The 8,734-nt window shown below is 35.0% G+C and overlaps 1 pseudogene; it reads right to left on the reverse strand.

The window, feature by feature from the left end:
* LOC103083584 (elongation factor 2-like) overlaps window positions 1-8,734 on the reverse strand; it is a 28,716-nt pseudogene that overhangs the window by 13,972 nt on the left and 6,010 nt on the right.

Raw genomic sequence — 8,734 nt, forward strand, 5'->3', positions numbered from 1 at the left:
AGGAATGAGCTAAGAATGGCCCAGAAAGTGTAATTGTAAATAATTAACTCTAGAACCAGCCCTAATGCAAGAGCAGAAAATAACAACAAAAAGGTCTAGAGCATTCCAGCTGACATTCATCCAAAGCATCCTATCAGCCTGGGCCTGATCCCTGCTGCCAGAAACCCTCAGGCTGTTTTCACCATGGCAGACTAGCTTGTTAACTTGCCCTTCACAGGTCTTGCCAGAAAGCTGATTGTTAAATTTTCATTAGTTTTGCAAGTCAGTTGAGACCACGTGGTAGTTTGAAATCAGCCATGGTGAGTAGATTTATACCATGAAAATCAGCAAATGCCACAAATCAGGTCCTATTTCTGTTTTTGTTTTTGTCTTGAGATGTGGTTATTAAATATTTATCAGTGCAGTACTACCAAAAAACACAGGTTCCTGAGAAGACGGGACATGAGCTACATTATTAGATAGGTTACTGGAAGAGGGGATGAAAGAATTACAGATACGATTATTGAATTGGGCTAGGTTATTAAAGCTGGAATGGTTCCACTCAGTTGGAAAACAACGAATAATATGGTTCTAGAAATTGGGTCATGAGGAGGAATAGAGTCATAAGAAGGGTAGGTAAGGGAGAGTTAATTTTAGGATAAAAAAGTTTAGACATCAGTTGTTTCAAACCTTACATCTTCTTAAACTACTTCCAATTTGTTTCTTTTGAAAAACATCACCCCCTGCTTCAGAGAGGAATTAGAAGGAATCAGATTTATATTCTAATTTAATATCACCAAACACATCTGTGCCCTTCATGGCCTCCTCCTGTTCTGACAATGCAGGGTATCCCTCTACTGGTTTGTCTTATCCCTCTACTTGTGCCAGGGAGCTCATAACATTCTCCCTCCTGATTTATTGCTTCTAATTACAATTGTAAAATTCTTGTGCTCTTTTCTTAAAACAGTTGTTTCTGTTGGCATTTATGAAGCCACACATTTTTTTCTTTTCAGTTTCCTCCCAATAAATGGAAATGCCTTTCCTTCCATTGCTATGATTCCTTATGAAAATCCCTGCATCAGATCATCCCCTTCACTCTCTATCCACTTACTCTACTATATTTTCTTCTAATGACTCATTATTAACATATATTACAAGTTTATAACCATTTCCTTTATTTCCTCTTTTTTCCATTAAAATTCAGAGTCTGGGTTTTTCATTGCTGTCGTCCTAGCATCTATAACAGTACCATTAAATAGAACTTTTTACAATGACAAAAGTGTTCCAAATCTGTGCTGTCCAAAATGGTAAGCATTATACTAAGCGACATGATCACTTAGAATCACTATTCACTTGAAATGTGGCTAATGTAACTGCTGAATAGATTTTTAATTGTATTTCATTTTAGTTAATTTCAATTTAAATCACCATATATGGCTAGTGGATACTATGTTGGACAGCACAGATCTATCACAATGCCTGGCACATTGGAGGGGTTCCAAAAGGTCTTGTTGAAAATGAAAGGATGCATGAATGAAAAAAAATGCATGAAAGAATGAAATACCTGCAATCAGTTTATAATCCTACAGATTTGGTTTGGGACTGTCACCTTCCCCTCCTTCTAGTCATGCTTTTTGGCATTGGCTTTGTTTCAGTTTTCATTTAGAATTTTTGCTTGTTTCCAAACCTGAATAGCATATGACATGTAGAGTTCCTTTTGTTTCACCACTTGTAGGCTGACATCTTGGCAAATCACTATATCCCTCAAATTTTGTTTAAAAAACAAAATTTCTGAGCTACCTATCTTTCTAGACAGAAAACCTTCTCCTTTTAGCCATTTCCTCTCATGATTTTATTTGTAATTGTTTGTTTTAAATATTCTTATTGTGAAATACTGCATAGCAATATTAAAAAAAACTTTGCATCTTACAATGCAGCCTAAGAAATAAGTGGTTAACAGTAACATTCAGATTCCAGTGTATTCCTCAATGGTCACAGTTCCCTTCTTCCCTCACCAGTAATTACAACCATCAAATATATAATCCCCATGGTTCCAGTTTATTTTTATTACATAGGTATTTCAAAACAATATACTCTACAATACTGGTTTAGAGTTTTAAATCTTTATATGAATGATATTATACCCTACAAATCATTCTACAACTTTTTTGTTTAGTACGTTTCTGAGATTTATCTGTTGTTACATATAGCTGTATTTCATTCTTTTTCACTGCTGTATAGAATTCTGTTCAGTTTCCTGTTGATGACCATTTCCATTTTTTTCAAATATTTGCCCTATTGTAACTAAGTCTTCTGTAAGATTCCTTTGTACTTTTCTTTGTGAATTATACTACAGTATCTCTAGAGTATAAACATGGGGAAATACATGCTGGGTTGTGCTTTTTTTTTTTTTTTTTTAATCAACAGTTCTAGATATAGTCCTTTGTTATTAGTATGCATTACAAAGATCTTCTCCTAGTTTATCCAGTGTTTTTATTTGAAGAAAAATATTTTTAATGGAATTAGGCATGAAAATTAGCCACCCATTGCCCAAATCCACAAACAATATCAAAAGTCAGCATTTAGACAACTTAGAGACTCATAGCCAACACCTACAAAATTTAAAGCCTTAAAGTCAGTGACAGAAAGTACCATCTGCTCTTCTAAAACCTAATAAGTTGTATGTATTTATAGATTTTATCTTTGTAAGATGCTGTTTGTTTGTATCCGTGTTATTTTAATGGCTTTGATAGGCTATGAATTAATGTGCTACTTTCCTGTTCTTTCATATTCTCATAAAAATATTAAGCAACTTTACCTTAAATCATTTCAGTAGCCATGATTCATTCACACATTCTTTGCAGTAAACAGTGCAAATATACTGATATTCTTCCAGTAATTATGAACACTATATTTATTTGTTTACTCTCACTGGCTTTATCTATAATTCAGCTGGTTTATTGTATTCTAATCTAAATGTTAAAATCCACATTCTTTTCACAAAGAAGATTTTTTTTAAAAGATCTGACAATGGCAAGTACTTCATAAACTGTTATAATATTCAAAAGTAATTACTTTTTTCTCCAACTTTTTACCCTATCGTAAGCTGAGATTTTTAAGCTCATTTAAAATTATGGTTCAAACAAAACTTATGTCAAATATTCTATCTATATAGCTTCTAAATCCCTAAACCAGTTTAAATATAGCCAGTAAAGAGCACAGAGTATAAATGCAAACCATCAAGCAAGGCAGCAAATGGGAATCAGAGTCAGGATCCTAGCCAAGGCCAGTAATCAGAGATTTGGAACTTGACTGACCAGAAGGATGACCAATCACTACTGAGACTAACAATCTAAAATGACTAAACCAGGGGCTTTCCTGGTGGCGCAGTGGTTGAGACTCCACCTGCTGATGCAGGGGACCCGGTTTCATGCCCCGGTCCGGGAGGATCCCACATGCCACGGAGCGGCTGGGCCCGTGAGCCATGGCCGCTGAGCCTGCGCGTCCGGAGCCTGTGCTCTGCAACGGTAGAGGCCACAACAGTGAGAGAGGCCTGCGTACCACAAAAAAATAAATAAATAAAAAATAAAATAAAACGACTAAACCAGATTGCCAATTATATTGGTTCTTCTTTAGTTGCAGATGAGAGAAATTCAGCATAAGCAGAAATGAAAACATAAAAACACACACAAAAAAAAAACCAAGGAAAAACTACAACATTAAAAGGAGTATTTATGGAAAAGACACTGGTTAATTAATGGAAATATCAGCAATCCATCTGTAAGAGAAGCAGGAATACAGGGACTCAGATGCCATCAGCATTCTCTGTGCCTCAGCCTCAGATATTCTTTTGTACTTGTTCTAGTTTTCCTTCTGCAGCTTGACTTTTTCTGTGTTTCAGAAATCTTGGCTGCTGACACCTCCTGAGTTTTATATTGTAGAGATTCAGCCACCAAAGAAATGTTGACTTTTTCTCAGATTTGATTCCAGTTATCTCTGGAGGATTTTAATTGGCCTTACTTGGACCAAGTGCCTGTATTTGACCCAATCAAATATTGGCTTTCCTTATTGCTAGGAAGTTAGGATATTGTTATTGGGCTAGTTTGAACCTGCTTTCTATTCCTGGCCACAGTTATGGCCAGGGTAAAATTGCTGTCTATGTGCATAGCTGCCCGCACTATAATTTGGGGGGTGATGTATTTGGGGAGAAGATAGGGAAGACCAAGCAGACCCTCCTAGAGGCCCTATTCCAAAAATGGCAGGCAAACTCATAGGTGGTGGTTCTACACCAAGAGGAGAATATTTTGTCAATCATGCAGGGATGTTTCTAATAATTCCAGTTTTTCCAACAGTGAGCAAAGCTATGTTGTGAGGTAGAAAGCATTATATCACTAAAAGTGATTAAGGAGAAAGCTACAAAATCATTTAAGTATTGTATAGGAAGAACTTAGAAAATGTCTAGAGACTGGACAGAATTACCTTCTAGGATCCACTTCACTTTAATATTTGATAATTCTTAGCTTATTTCATTTCATCCATTCATTGATTTGTTTCACAATTTTCAGTACGTATCTTGTTTCTGTCACAGTGCTACTTGTTTAGGGTACAAAAGAATATTCCAGGGTACATATTCTGTACCCTCAAGGTATTCATCAATTTGATTATATCTTGTATATTTTTAGTAATACCAAGGAATTTTAACACAAGGCCTGGAAGTTACATGTCCATGAAAATAAAAATATTCCTTGCCTCTTTACCACATGTTTTATATTCCAGCCACACCAGTCATAAAAACGAGCCTTACTTACACTTCCATGCTGTCATCCCTTGCACATTCTTTTTACTCTTCCTTTCCTTAAGTCTCTATGTAATATAGTGTAATATATATAATGTCTCCTTTTACTTCTCATCACAAAACAAATTTACCTACTCCTTCTCCCTGTACTTTCTTATATAAATTCTGCCTTGAGTGTTGCTTTCACAAACAGTGTAGTTTTTCTAATCCCTTTATTTTTTTTATACAATAGATTGTTTTGTGACAGTGTTGAGGCTATTGCAAAATAGTAATGAAAATTGCAAAAGACAAGGCATTTTTCTACATTTTTTTCTATCCATACCTATAATAATTTCTTTTATAAATCTTTAAACTCTATTCCTCTGATTCCTAATCTCTTCTCTCTTTCTTTGATGGAGTTCTATTGACTTTATGTCTGTATTACATTCAACAGATTAAGATGCATTAAATATTACATCTCATGGTTTTACTAAAGCTGAGCACATCTTCAGAAAGACTAAATGTCATCTTTTTCTACAAATCAAATTAGTACTGAAAAAGCCAGTTTCTACACATATATTCATAAAGATATCTCGTACTGTATTCTGAATTTGTCTGAGAAATGAGCTTTCACCTTTTGGCAATTACTTGAGACATAAAGAACGGCAAGCAATTCAAGTCAGTTTTTATGACGTTAAATTATTTCATAGGTCAATATCATGTATTAAATTATTATTTCACCTCTGAGTCACATCAAATGATTTTACAGTGAGTGTACTGAGAAACACTTGCTGACAAAATATAAAGTACTTGTTGTTCATATTCAATAATTACTTTGTCTCAAATGTAAAATAACAAATTCTTATACATTTGACTTTTAAAATTCTTATGGAAGAAATTCTTTACTAATTAGAAAATACTATTCCATTTTACGAGATAGCTTTTGCTCCTGAAGAAATGTGTCTTTTGATTTTACTTTTTTAGAATTTTCATAATTATTTATAGATCACTTCTACCTATTTCTGATAGACATTTTGTGGAATGCAAGAACAGTATGAGAATAACCACTGCCCTCCCAAAGTTTCAGTTTATTTGGAGATATTACTGACTCATGAAATAGAGGGATCTTGACCCAAGGAAAACAAAAATGATAGCTTATACTTAAAACATACCACATATGCATTTACTCTTCACAACAACCTGTGAGCTAGGTATCATTACCGGCCCTATTTTGCAAAGGAGAAAGCACTCGCCAGTGTCATGTAGCTGGCAGTGCAGCACCGGATTTAGCCCTGGAGTCGACCACCATGCTGTACTCCTGCTAAAGAGGGCCAGTGTTCCTAGGGTGAAACAGAAGTAAGAAAAGAGTTCTCAGGACCCTCTAATGTGCTATTGACTTTAAGAATAAACTGTGCAGTATGTTCCAGTCATTTGTAAAATGTAAACCTGGTTGAACTTTGGAATCAGGGGAAATGATTACAAAGTCTCTGAGACTACAGAATTAGTCTCAAAATTAAATAGATTTAAAGCTTAAATGTAAAAGAAAAACAACAGCTAGAGGAAACTGTTGATGTAAAAATAAGATGAGAAAGCCCTCTGAGCATAGCAGCAAAACACATAATGTTCTAGAGAAGATACGGCTAAACACAAATTTAAAGCCACCTTGCTATAAAAAATATCACTCAGATCAGGAAGAGATTATAAAAAGGTGGGTAACAAAGTAGTTTCTGGCTTAATATATAAATAGTTAGAAAAATTGGTTTAAAAAATGAAACATACAAACAGAAAAAATTACAAAGGACCTGGAACTGGCAATCCCTGTACACACACAGGCTCATGCTCATATACACTGCGGGGAGAGAGAGCAAATTAATATAGGAAAAGTGTTTAGCCACCAGTCATTAATTAAAAAAAAAAAAACATTTTTTGCAGAGTTATACAGTAAAGTAATGGAAGAATCATGTTATCACGTAGGAAAAAGTAATAGACATGCAAATTGCAAAGGGATGTCACCTAAGGCGATGACATATTTACATTCTGAATGGATTACCTAAATCCTGTAGGGTAGAGAAAATAGTATATAATATAAATAATATAATTTCTCTTTGAGAAAGGAAATCATAATTTTTTTTAAACAGACGTCTTTTAATTCAGGGAACCATACTTAATGAGTTAGAAAATGAAAAGAAAAATCACTTTCACCTAGATATTTTTTTTCAGGTACCCACGTTGTACATCACTTATCTTCATTAATCATTCAAACTAGAGGATATAGAACATTTGCAACCCCTGGAACCAGAGAATCTGTTTGTTAACAAAAGTAAACTTGAACTTGAGATTGCTTCACTGTGAGAGTTAGGTTCTAATGTGCTAGGTTTTCCAGTCATTCCATGTAAAAAGATAAGCACCTGCTTATAAAATTATTTCTCTCCCACCTAAAATGTAACGTCTTCATTTTTCAACACTTTTGGAACATGTATAGATAGTTATGAGATATGATAAGGCACAGCTACTATAAGAAAAAGTATTGGTTCATAAATCGAATTTATTTTGATCACTTCAGATATATCTGCACCTACAAAGAATTATCTCCCCAAAAGATTAGCCTTTGTTTTTCCAAAATTGAAATATGCTAGAACAGCCTTGCTTGAATAAAAAGCAGGCCTCTGGGGGCTTCCCTGGTGGCGCAGTGGTTGAGAGTCCGCCTGCCGATGCAGGGCACACGGGTTCGTGCCCCGGTCCGGGAAGATCCCACATGCCGCGGAGCGGCTGGGCCCGTGAGCCATGGCCGCTGAGCCTGCGCATCCGGAGCCTGTTCTCCGCAACGGGAGAGGCCACAACAGTGAGAGGCCCGCGTACCGCAAAAAAAAAAAAAAAGGCAGGCTTGTGATAGCTTCTAAACCTAACCACAATAAGCCTAGTGTGGGGCTTTATTCATTCTTAAATAACATTTTTTGTCAGCAATAAATATTAAGTGCACAATGAAGCACTTCTGACTAAATATTCTTTTATATCTTAACTATTCTGAATTATATTTGGGGATTGTGGTAGGGTCAACACTATGTGTTCATTGCATAATTTTCTCTTCCTGGGCACATAGGAAAACTGAATTAGAGTAGTCCTTGACCTTATAAACATTCCATTTGCTCCTCCAGCCCTCTTTTCCTTTCCACAGCAACCTTGGAAGCCATGTGTTCTGCATCTTAGAGCTACAGTGATAGAAACTGGGTCCCTGGGCCATCTCTTAAAAAACACCCACTCAGGAAAACTCCCTTGTCTACATCACTGTGATATCATTAAAAAAGAGGCCTTTGTTTCATTAAATCACTGTGGTTTGTGAATTTTTACATAGCATAGTCTAAGCTGTTCTAATAGAGGGTTGCATTATTAAAACAATTAGCTGATTTAAAATATTGATCAGTAGTTTAAAACCATAATTGTTTAAAAATGAAAAAGAGCAATAATAATGGAAATGGCTGAAATGATGATTCACTGTCTTCAAAACTAGAAGAATCAAGTTGACATAAGTGAACTATAAGTGATTACTCCTTTAACAATGTCATAGTAGAATATGCAAAACAGACCACTTGTATTTTATAAAGTTCTGTGTGTTGAAAGCTAAGAATACTTCCTGCGTAGTAAAGCATTTTCACATTTTTCTTGGAATATCTGAATTACAGACATTCTCAATTATGAACATAATTTAACTGTGATTTTGATTTTAGGAACATAATTTTTCATAGAAACAAGGTCATACTGTATTATTTCACATCTGATCATTTGTATACCACCGTCAGTTTTTTTGTTATTAGGTTCATGTACTCCCTATGCTGTAATTTAAGTAACTTACACCAATTCACATTTTAATATATATTTTCTACTAGATATTAAAATAATCACTTAGCTATAAGTATGGTCATGGATGGTCACAAATTAATCTTGTTGTCACCAGTGATTTAAATACCCCTCTTAGGAACCGCT

The sequence above is a fragment of the Lipotes vexillifer genome, unplaced genomic scaffold (genome assembly GCF_000442215.2).
Source record: "Lipotes vexillifer unplaced genomic scaffold, Lipotes_vexillifer_v1.1 scaffold90, whole genome shotgun sequence".
Classification (NCBI taxonomy): Eukaryota; Metazoa; Chordata; class Mammalia; order Artiodactyla; family Lipotidae; genus Lipotes; species Lipotes vexillifer.